The sequence below is a fragment of the Chenopodium album genome, chromosome 5 (genome assembly GCF_948465745.1).
Source record: "Chenopodium album chromosome 5, dcCheAlbu1.1, whole genome shotgun sequence".
NCBI classification, from domain to species: Eukaryota; Viridiplantae; Streptophyta; class Magnoliopsida; order Caryophyllales; family Amaranthaceae; genus Chenopodium; species Chenopodium album.
This window is the reverse complement of record NC_137838.1, coordinates 70,870,107-70,881,712: the sequence shown is the minus strand read 5'-3', so window position 1 is coordinate 70,881,712 and position 11,606 is coordinate 70,870,107. Positions and strand designations below refer to the sequence as shown.

Here is an 11,606-nt window from a genome sequence, read left to right as displayed (position 1 = left end):
TAACCTGAACATTAGGTTAGGGGTGTCCGTTCGGTTTTTGGTTTGGATTTAGTCCAAATCCGATCCAATCCGAAATATAATTCGGTTTTCAATTTTTCAATTTTTTAACCTAAACTTCAAAAAATACAGAAATCCATATTTATACAAGCTTAATTTTAAAATTCGGTTTTCGGTTTGGGTTGGATCCAATTAGGGTAAATCCGATCCAATCCGAAAATCCGAATTTCCAAAAAATCTTAATCCGATCCAATCCGATTTAAAATTCGGATCCGATCCGAATTGATAATTCGGTTTGGATTGGATTGGATTTCGGTTTTTATCCGAATTATGGACACCCCTACATTAGGTAATTTTTTTTTATATATAATTTGAGTGAAATGTGTTACTAAATAATTGGTCAAAAAAATCTCTAAAAAAAATGGTCAAAAAAATTAAAAAAAAAAAAAAACCTAATTTAATTTTTTTGAAAACCCAGCCATCCCCAACGAACACTTTAAGGTCCCTAACCCCATCCTCCGGCAGCCACTCCTCCACCGCCGAACCCCCCATCCCCACAGTCGAAACCCTTGTTCCCACCCTTACCCAGCAAAAAACCGGCCCAATTCCAACCTTCACACCCACGAAAACCATCGAAGCCCTTACTATCGATGAATTAAAAAAAAATTCATTGAATCAATTTCAAGGGATGGCTTGAGGTTGAATTTGGGTAAGATTTTTGGGTTTTTTCGGTAATTTTCGGCGGTTAGAGGGGTGTTTCGGCGTCTGGGAGGGGTTTTAAGGGTGGTGGTTGTGGTGGTTTCGGGCGTGGTATTCGGGCCAGGGGATGATTTTAGGGGTTGTTTTTGGTCGGCGGGGTAGTTTTCGGTAGTGGGGGGGTTCCGACCGGCCATTTTCAGGGGTTTTGGGTGGCGGTCGGCCGTTTTTGGTGGGGCTAGGGTGAGGTTTGGGTTCACAGTGGGTGGGCTTGGCTCCGTGGCTGTGGTGGGTTCTGTTTTTTTATTTTTTCAGTTTTGTTTTTTAATTTTCCAGTTTTTGTTTTTGTTTTTTGTTTTTTGTTTTTTTTTTAAGTTTTATTTTTCAGCCAATTAAAAAACGACATATGGCATCTTATTCTCTTAAAACCGGTTACCAACAGGTTTGGGATTAATAGAGAAGAGGATCCTATATAAAGGTGGGATTATTAAATAATAATCTAAAGGTGGGATTATTAACCGCGAACCGACTAAAGGTGGATTATTAGAATCAATTATTCCTATAACTTTTGTAAAGAAAAGAGATGTGAGAATAACGTTAATATTACAAAAGTTATGCGTAGGGTATGAAGATTAAAAAGGGGGCAATTAATGGGACTCAAGAGATATACTACCTCCGTTAAATGTTATGTGCAATTTTGGGGTATTATTTTGGTCGAAACGAGGGGCAAGCCCTGATTGTTTCAATTATTAATACTTCATATTTTTATTACTAATATTTAAAAATTAAATAATTATATATAAATCAAGACAAATTTAGTAAGATCACACATAACTATTTTTTTTCTTTAATTATAATTCATCAAAGTTAGTAAAAGTAAAATATATGAATGGTGTAAAAGTCAAAATATTGCATTAGCTAGCTAAGTGTTGCATTTAGAAAAACAGAGGAAGTAGTAACCAGGGGCGGATCTAGGGGGGGTTCAAGGGGGTTCATTGAACCCACAGGTTTTTTGGAAAAAAATTATAAGTTTTAGTTTTTTTTTTCTTAAAAAAAAAAGAAAAAAGAAAAAGGTTTAAAAGAAATTTTTGTGAGAATAATTATCACACGGGTAAGTTTGGTGCATTGGTAATTCTCTGAATAATAGAGCAGCGCGCCCCTTTAATACCTTGGGTCTTAGGTTCGATTCCTACTGCCCTCTATCAAACATCAGACATTTTTCCCCAAATTCCCAAACACCAAAACCCTAACCTTGACGGCTTGACACAACCCTAGCCAGTAGCCACTAGCCGTCGCGGCACCGCACACCGAGACACCGACCGACGACCACCTCACGTCCTCACGGAGTGACGGAGACACGGACGAGTGGACGAGGGACGACTCAGTGACTCACGAGTCACGACTGTTCTAGTGTTCTGTCAGATTTCGAGTTCTTCTAGTTCTACAATTGTGACTTGTGAGTCCTCTTAATCTCTTATTCCTCTACTAGTCTACTCCTATTAATTCTTAATCTTGGTTTGCTTGTTTTATTTTTTAAATTGGTTTATGGTTTTGATATATTGTTGAATTCTTGAATTGTTGAGAAATTGAATTGTAGAAAGTTAGAAGTTAGAAACTTAGAATTATAAATTTTTACTTGTTTTGTTAATTGAAATTTGATAATTAGAAGTTTATATTGTCAAATTTGTGTTTATTGGGGACTTGTGATTTTAATTGATAATTAATTGTGTATTTTGTGTATTATTGTAGATTGTAGAGCTTTTGTTACCATGAGTTTAGAGTCTTTTTGGAAACGTGCCGGGAAGTCACAAAAGTCCTCTACTTGTTCTTCACCTAGTTCAAGGAATCTTCCAATAGAAGAAGATGTTGTAACTCCTATTGATGATGCGGATATTGAGTCTCCTAATGATGATGCGGGTGTCGTGTCTCCTAATAATGATGCGGTTCCAGTGGCTGCTTCAATTCCAATCCCTGAAAACACAACTCAAAGTAATCCAAATGCTAGTGTTGAGTCTGATGATACTCGCATTTATGATGTTCATCTTCTTCCACATGATCCTGGAAAAAGAATTCCAATTTTGGAATATCCTGCTACTGATAGAGATGCTGTGAGAAGAGGTTATATTACAATGAAACGTTGTGATCCATGCACTCATAATTTCCCTCGAAGACAAATAGGAAGTATGCGTCGATTTAATGTTGCTTGGTTTGATAAATATGATTGGCTTGAATATAGTGTGGAGAAAGATGCGGCTTTTTGTTTACCTTTAATCAATATATGATCATCGTTTTTTTTTTAAGATTTCGAACTCACAGTTCGGAATTCCTGGATACGCCACTGGTAGTAACTTTCATGTGTAGTCATTGTATGTATACATTAGGAGAAAGCATACACACCATTCACATATATTTCAAAATTGTGAAGAAAGAAGTTACACAACGACACCACATAATTTATGACTCAACAAATTGTGAAAGCTAGAATTCATGCACCTTTCATACAGATAATGACACTTTGTCTACTCCTTAGTCGTCCTTGTTCATCACGTTTTAATTTTAAAGTTCTTAAGTACGTACCACAAATAATAAGACCTCAACAAACATCTTAAACCAACCAACCACCTTCATTATCCACCTAAAAACTAAACTTTAGCAAGAGCCAAATGGAAACATTCGACGGCATAAGACACCAGAAAGTTCATGTGAATGGCACAAACATGCATGTAGCCGAGAAAGGAATTAAGGGGGCACCTATTGTACTCTTCAATTCCTTCATGGTTTCCCTGAATTATGGTACTCTTGGAGGTACCAAATAATGGACCTCTCGGCTCTTGGTTACCATGTCGTAGCCCCTGATACGAGGGGCTACGGCGATACAGATGCCCCTACAGATTTCCATAGCTACACTGACGGGCATATCGTTGGTGACTTGGTGGCTTTGATTGATGAGTTAGGGGTGGAGGAGGTTTTTGTGGTAGGCCATGATTGGGGTGCAATGATTGCTTGGTGGTTGTGCCTCTTTCGGCCTGATCGTGTGAAGGCGGTGGTGAATCTTAGTGTTGCTTTCTCTCCCCGGGATCCTAAAGCCAAGCCAGTTGATGCTCTTCGCGATGCTTATGGTGATGACTATTATATTTGCCGCTTTCAGGTAACATTTTGGTGATCATTTAGGGATTTTTCTTCTCGTGGAGCATATTTCATTTACGGGGTGTTTGGTTTAACGACAACAAAAACTTGCGTGGACCACATTATTGTGGACCTGAGTTTATACGCACCAAATACTGAATACGTACTAATTTTGTGTCCAGCTATACAAGATTGTTGATAAATTTTTTTGGCTTGAATGTTAAAATATTAAATAAGGTCATAATTCATTTTGATAATGCAAAATATTTAGATATTAAATATCATATCGCTTATTTATATAATAATTGCAACTCGTCATATGTGCGGCTGGCCACACCAGGCCATGTGGCCGTTTGTAAAATAATAAACTAACCCTTATAACACAGACCTAGTAACACTTGTAATACTAACCGAGTAACCTTATTACAATGACCGAGTAAACCCTATAACACTAACGATGATGATGGTTGGTGACACTGTGTGCCCAACCACATATATAAGAATTTGTGTTTATTATTTGTACTTTATGTAGTTTTGTTTATAAATGCTACCTTTGTTTCTTATTATTTGCAATAAAGGGGTATTATTTGTAAGACATAAAATATTCATTTGATGCGAATAATAAGAAATAGAGGTAATAGATATCTATGTTATTATAGATTTGAATTATTTTTTTTTATCAAACTTAGATTATTTTTACTGAACTGAAAGTATTTAATTTTTACCAAACTAAAATTATTTTTACTAATTAAAACTTTTTTTTTCTTATTGATTTTGTATTTATTTTTAAAAATAAATTAAATATACTAAAAAGGATTTTATTTTAATGAACTTTTTTTTAAAAAAAAAAATTATGATGAATTAGAACAGGATTATAGGATATTTATTAAAAGTTATGATTAATTTTGTACTCCCTCCGTTTTTAAATATTTGCTCCATTTTTTCATGCACGGAGTTTTAGGGAAAATTGGAAAAAGTAATAAAATATGGAGGTAGTGGGGTAGGTGAAAGAATAAAAAAATTGTAAAAAGCAAAAGTAGTGGAGAGAATTGGAGGAGAGATAACATGAAATTTATAAAATATAATTAATGGTGGGTCCACTAGGTGAGAGAAATTGATTAAATATTGTAAAAGTTTTCCAAATAGGGAAATGAAGCAATTATTTAAAATAGGTCGGAAAAGGAAATTGGATCAAGTATTTAAAAACGGAGGGAGTATATGTGAAATATTAGAAGCATATCATATCAATAATAAACCTCTATAAAATATTTTATCTTAAAAATCTATCCAAAATTCTCTTCCTTACTATTTTATGTTTCATAATAATACTTATTTGTAATTGATGTGGCTTGACACTTGGCGAAAAACTAGAATGCCAAGTGTTGTCGTCTCATGGCCTGGTTGCGAGATCGACTTTATTTAATAGTGATATAACAGTAATTCTAATTTTAATTTAGTGACCCTAACTTTAAAATAGTAAACCTTTATTTAAACTTGAATAACCTTTAGTGTTACTGTAAACAACTTGAATTACGACGTTATGTTGAACATATATCCTAATTTTAACGTGGTGACCTTTATTATTTATTATTCATATTGATCAGTATGTAAAAAATTCATTAACAAAACTTAACCTCTTATGGCCATTATATACCAAATGACTTTTATTAAACATAATAACCTTTATTTATTTTGATATAGTGAATTTTTTTTTCCTATTAATTAAACAACCATAGTGTCTCTAATGTTACTGGTTCACAATAAATTAGATTGATTGTGAACCAGATTCATTTAAAAGTTTGTAATTCAACGCATACAAATAAATAAGATAATAGGACAGAAAATTTTGAGTAAATGATATAAGGATAAAATAGTACGTGTTGATATTTGTTTGGTATAAGAGTAGGATAAGTAACTAAGTTAGGAATATATCCTTTTTAGTAAACTTTATACTTTAGTTTTTTTTTCTTTTTTAGTTTATTTTGTTTTTTTATTGGTGTTTAGATAACCACGGGGGCGGGGTGAGAATCAATCTCAGGATCACTTGGAATCGGAAGGGAAGCTCTAACACTCGAGCTATCGCTCACTCTTTCGCCCAATAACCACCAACCACCTTCGTACAACCGGCTACTTTCGCCTAGCCAACTCGCAACAACAACAACATCCTCACTCCTAGCATCGACCACTAAATGCCACTATCACAACCTCTCGTTACCACTGCCCAACTCGCAACAACTTCAAGCACCGTGGTTTCGGTTCCGGTAGTTTCGTGAGTGAGGTCGTTTCAAGGGATAGGGAATGGGAGGGTGGTCGTTTAAGGGTTGTAGTTACTGGTCTGGGGGAGGAAGGGGATGGGGCGGCCGACCGGCGTCATGGATTGTGTGGCCGCCGGACAATTTGGGGGGGGGGGGGGGGGTGAGAATCGTGAAGGGGTAGGGGCTGGGTGATTTTTTTTAAAAAACAAATGTTTAATTTTATTATCTTTTTAAAAAATTTTGTACCAATTAACTTGTGACACGTGACTTTTAAAAAAATTAAATAAAAAAAATTGCATTCAATCGGTCACCGGTCATTGGGATTAAAGAAAGCAAACAATCCCCAATGTTCAGGTTATTTCAGAATAATCCAAATGTGGGATTATTAGAAGAAAATCGGCTAAAGTTGGGAGTATTAAAACAAATTTTTATTAGAAGAAAATCGGGTAAAGTTGGGATTACTAAAACAATTTTTTCAAAAAACAATTACCTATAAAATAAGTTGTAGGTCAGAAGAATCTATAACTAATACAAAAATAACAACTGCTGACATTAACTTATCCTAAAATTGTACACATGCCAGGTCGTCATTAATAACTTTTGGGTTTTTCTTTATAATTCCCTTGTGGAAGAGACTTTTTAAAGTTGTGCCCATTGTTTTTCCATATATATTTCACATGATACCCATTAGTTTTAATTTTTTAACATACCATGCCCTTGCTATTAACCTAATGTTAAGTAGTTTAGTAAGTGGTTAGCTAATTAATTTTTTTTTCTCGTTTCACGTGCCAAAAAGGTTCTATTAAGATTTTAGGGGTCGATTTAGCTCTTTAAGAGTAAGGACCCAAATTGAGCTCGAAATTGGCAAAAAAAAATTTGCGTTTAAAGGAAAACTAGTTTGGCCAAAACACCACTAAACGTCTACACGAGATAGGCATGAAACATTAGCAAACATGGAAAGATTTGTAGCCAAACCATCTTTTATTGACTTAGTATTCTTTAAAAAAAAAACTAATCTACTTGCTCCAAAAAAAAAAAAAAAACTAGTTATCTTAATATAGATACTATACAAAACTAGCTTTTAGGCCTTGCCATTCACTAGCTATATATAGGAAATTTTGTTATAATAGACTCAATTAATTTTTTTCGTGAAAAATAATCATTTCTAGAAAAGAAATCTTTTGAAAAATAAAAATTATTAATTATATACTAGCATAAACATTATATTTGGGCTTTAATCATTTAACATGAGAAAAAAAAATATCCGATATTCACTTTACATACAGTTTAATAAAAAGATGTCAATTTACTATTCCAGCCAATTTTAAGTTGCTTTAACTTAGGTTTCAAAACAAATTCAAATCGAGTCATATCAGGTATATTTAGCATCCAAATTAGGTTTAGGGTTAGGTCAATTTCAATATGGTTTATGTTACATCCTTGAACCTTTTGATTGCAAGTTGGCTTCATTTGAAGCCAAATTCGAGTTGGGTTCACATATTTTTAGGCTAGGGTTGCACAAGGTCAAGCTTGGGGAAATTAAATGGATAATAATTTCATGTTCAGGTTAGGCTTGGGTCAAAAATTTATCAAGCAGGATAATTTTTAAGTTGGGTTAATCTTTGATGATTTGGGACAAGTGGATGTTGAATCAACATCACATTTTCATAATTCAACCAAACAATATAAATTTGTTATTGTACTTATATGATAGCTTACAAGGAGTGCTCCCTCTTTTTTTTATTAAAGAATCTCATGTTAACTTTTTGCATTATTCACATAATCTACTTAAACCAAAAATTAAACCCTTTATTATTAATTTTTTTATTAGCATAGTCATGATATGAACAAAATGTATCGATGTGTTATTAACCTAAAATTAAAACCTATATTAATAAAAGAGCTCTATTGTCTTACATTGAAATTAAATAAGCTTAATTAGGTAAAATCATTATTTGTTAAACTTATTAAGGCCAGGGTTTAGTAATAAAACAGGCCAAGTTGAGTTCTATTTTATGTCTTTATTGGGTCTAGTCAACGACTAGTCGAGTTAAAAATCATGAGTCAAATAAGATTGAGTTACAAGTCTCCATAGGTAATATTAATAATAAGTTGTGTCGGGTAACTAAAAGTTTCAAGTTGTAATTTATTTAGGTGTCAATTCAATTTAGATCATTGTTAGGTTAAAAAATTGTCTGTTAATATCAAATCGGATGTAGGTTTGAGTTCATCGAGTCAAGTAGGTTGCCGGTTAACATCGAGTTGCTTCAAGTCCGGTAATAGTTCATAAGTTTCACTCCATTATTCATCGGGAACATGTCGAGTTTATATATTACAGACCAGTTTCTCAGATTGACTAAGTTTTTTACATCTTTGCATTGGATAATGAAAAAAAAAAAAATTATGCATTTACTTTAGATGGATAGGATGAAAAAAAGTAGTGTGAATTACAGTCGATATAATAAAAATAATGTTGATCAAACGAGATTTAAATAAAAGGATATAATTAACCTTTCACTTATATTCCCTAATTTAAGTCCCCAATCCAATTGTCACTATTTTACAATTGCACTATCATATACTTCCTCCGTTTTCTTTTACTTGCAACACACCTTTTAAGCACGCAGTTTTAGGAGATAATTAGTGAGGGTAAACGAGCGATTTTGTCAATATAATTTTTATACGAAGATTAGAATAGGGTTAAGTATCATTTGTAAAAATTATAATGAATAATTTATCCGTTTACATTATATAAACCCGACCTCAAAACACGTGCCACAAGGCTGTGTTGCAAGTAAAAAGAAATGGAGGAAGTACTTAACTCCGTTTTTTATTAGTTGACACGTATTCCTTTTTAGGAAGTTTTTTTTAGTTGACACATTTCCTTTTTGGGTAAGGTTTATACCTTGTTTTTTAAGTGTACCCCACTTGCTTTATCATTCTCTCCCTCACTCTCTCCTCTCCTTAATATGTGTGCCTAAATTGAACGTGTCAACTAAATAGAAACGGAGGAAGAGTGTATATTACTTATACATCATTCACTTTAAATTATGTGCGTATGTATATATATATATATATATATATATATATATATATATATATATATATATATATATATATATATATATATATATATATATATATATATATATATCCGTTCTATAAATTGATCACATTTTAAAATTATTGAAAAGGTACCTGGAGAAATTGAAAGTGAGATTGCTGAAGCTGGTGGTGCTGAAAAACTATTGAGGAGATATTTTTCGAATCGCAACCCAGGCCCCTTGTTTTTGCCCAAAAGGTAGGCTTTCAAAGATTTGCCCCCTTTTCCTTCTTTTTTGTCTAAAGAAGAAGCTGCCTATTACGTTAACAAATTTACACAGTCTGGCTTCACTGGAGGATTGAATTATTATCGTGCTTATAATTTGTATGTTCCTCTTTCTCATCCTCTTAATTTAATTACCTTGGTTAGCTAAGTTTAGAAAACTACGATTACCAACATTAACACATCTTAGTTTGCTGCAAACTAGGTATATTAGACTTTGGATTGAAAATATTGAACTAATCTCATATGATTTTTTAAAAATCTAAATTAAAAAAATAGATAGGGACAAGCTAACGAGAATTTATAGGCATTAGGTAAGAGAGAAAAAAGTGAAAACATAATTAACATTAATTATCAATCGACGTGTGAGTTTGTCAAGCAATCCGAACTTAATTTTATTTTAAGTAATTATTAATCAGCTATCTAATGTCTTGGGGTGCTCGTTAGCAAGGTTCAAACAAATATAATTAAATTAGTTTTTGATTTCATAGAATTTTTCTTTTGTCATATATCATTTCGCTAACTAAAAAATTTGTCAAATGCCTTTAGTACTACTACTTGTAAATAGATTTCTTTAATTTGTACGTACATACTTTTTTTTTTCCTACTTAATTCACATTTTATATACAATCTATCCGTCTTTTTACAATCTTTCATTATTTTATAACAACTAGTTTATTTTTCTTCCATCCATCATACCATCTTTCATTTTTGTTATAGAAATTGGGAACTCACAGCAGCATGGACAGGAGCAAAGGTGAAAGTACCAGCAAAATTTATCGTAGGAGACTTGGACCTAACATACTATATGCCTGGTGTGAAGGAGTACGTTAATCAAGGTGGGATGAAAAAGGATGTACCACTCTTAGAAGATGTGGTCATACTTGAACAAGTAGGTCATTTCATACGGCAAGAGAAGTCTGATGTTATCTCCAATCACATCTATAATTTCATCAAAATATTCTAAGGCCCTTGTAAGTAATTTAACCTGCCATAACAATAAGGTTATTTGCCGATATTATCATCTCTAGACGATGCAATGGGTTAAATTTAAGGTTGTGTAAATTCGGGTTACACTTATTCCGATCTTGAATTTTTTATGTAAAACTTATCGTTTTATCATTTTGGATATTTCAAGAATAAATAATAAGATAAATCTTGTGTAATATATTGAGGTAAATATTGAGGATTTGGGCTATAATATATCATTCGAAAGCTCTTTTCAAACCCCAACTAATTACACAATTATTGGATCCATATTATGGACCGAAATAAACTGGTTTAGACATTTTTATAAAGAGGACATGAAATGAATGATTTTAAGGACACAAAATGAATTATTTTGGTTTAAAACATTTAGGAAAATGGCTAAAAATGGTTAAGGCTAAAGGGAAATTCACGATACTCTTCAACTTTTCACCTAACACGATAATCAAAAACATGTAAAGTACTCATCACTAGGTTTGATTTTAGGGGAGAAACAATCATTTGTCTACAATTATCAATTGCTTTTAGTAGAGAACCTCGCTCATGGCTTTTGTTTGTGGACCGAGCTCACTCTTTCTCCTTGTTTGGGTTAACCATGCCTTTTCTCTATATATGATCTCAAAATTTTGAAGGAATCATAGTATCTTTATAAACTTTAGCATGTGGTCTATTCAAATTAACATTAAGCCAATTTAATTAGAGATGATTAATAATGGTCCGATTGACATAAACAAAGTGCGAGTTTTGACAATTTAGAAGACAAACTATGGTATTAAAACCTAATCTTTGACCTAGAAAAAACCTGAAAGTCAACTTTGGCTCGGAAAATTCTTGGATGTGCCCTTGTGCATCTAAAATTGTTACACTAGTCATTAAAAAACCCCCATTTATTATACCTAAAATGCACATACAACATACTATATACTACTTCTCCTTCCTTACCTTATTTATTTCCTTATTTATTAATTCTTACTTATATGTTAAATGTTTCTCTCTTTCCTAATTCTTTCCTTAATTTTGAATTTTTTTTTATTTTTTTTTTGTCTCCTTTGTTTTTGGAATTATCTTTTTTTTTTTTTTTTTTATCATTTTCTCTGTCCTCTATTTTTTGTATTTATTCGTAATGGATTTAATTGGTATTCATGAAAAAATTGTTGAGGTCAGTTTATATTGAAATATTTTATGGTACATGTACTACCAAAGCATGGTACAAACAAAAA

At 32.7% G+C, this 11,606-nt stretch overlaps 1 pseudogene; it reads left to right on the top strand.

The window, feature by feature from the left end:
• Positions 1-3,314: 3,314 nt before the first annotated feature.
• On the top strand, positions 3,315-10,366 carry LOC145632218 (epoxide hydrolase 3-like; annotated as a pseudogene).
• The last annotated feature ends 1,240 nt before the right edge of the window (positions 10,367-11,606 follow it).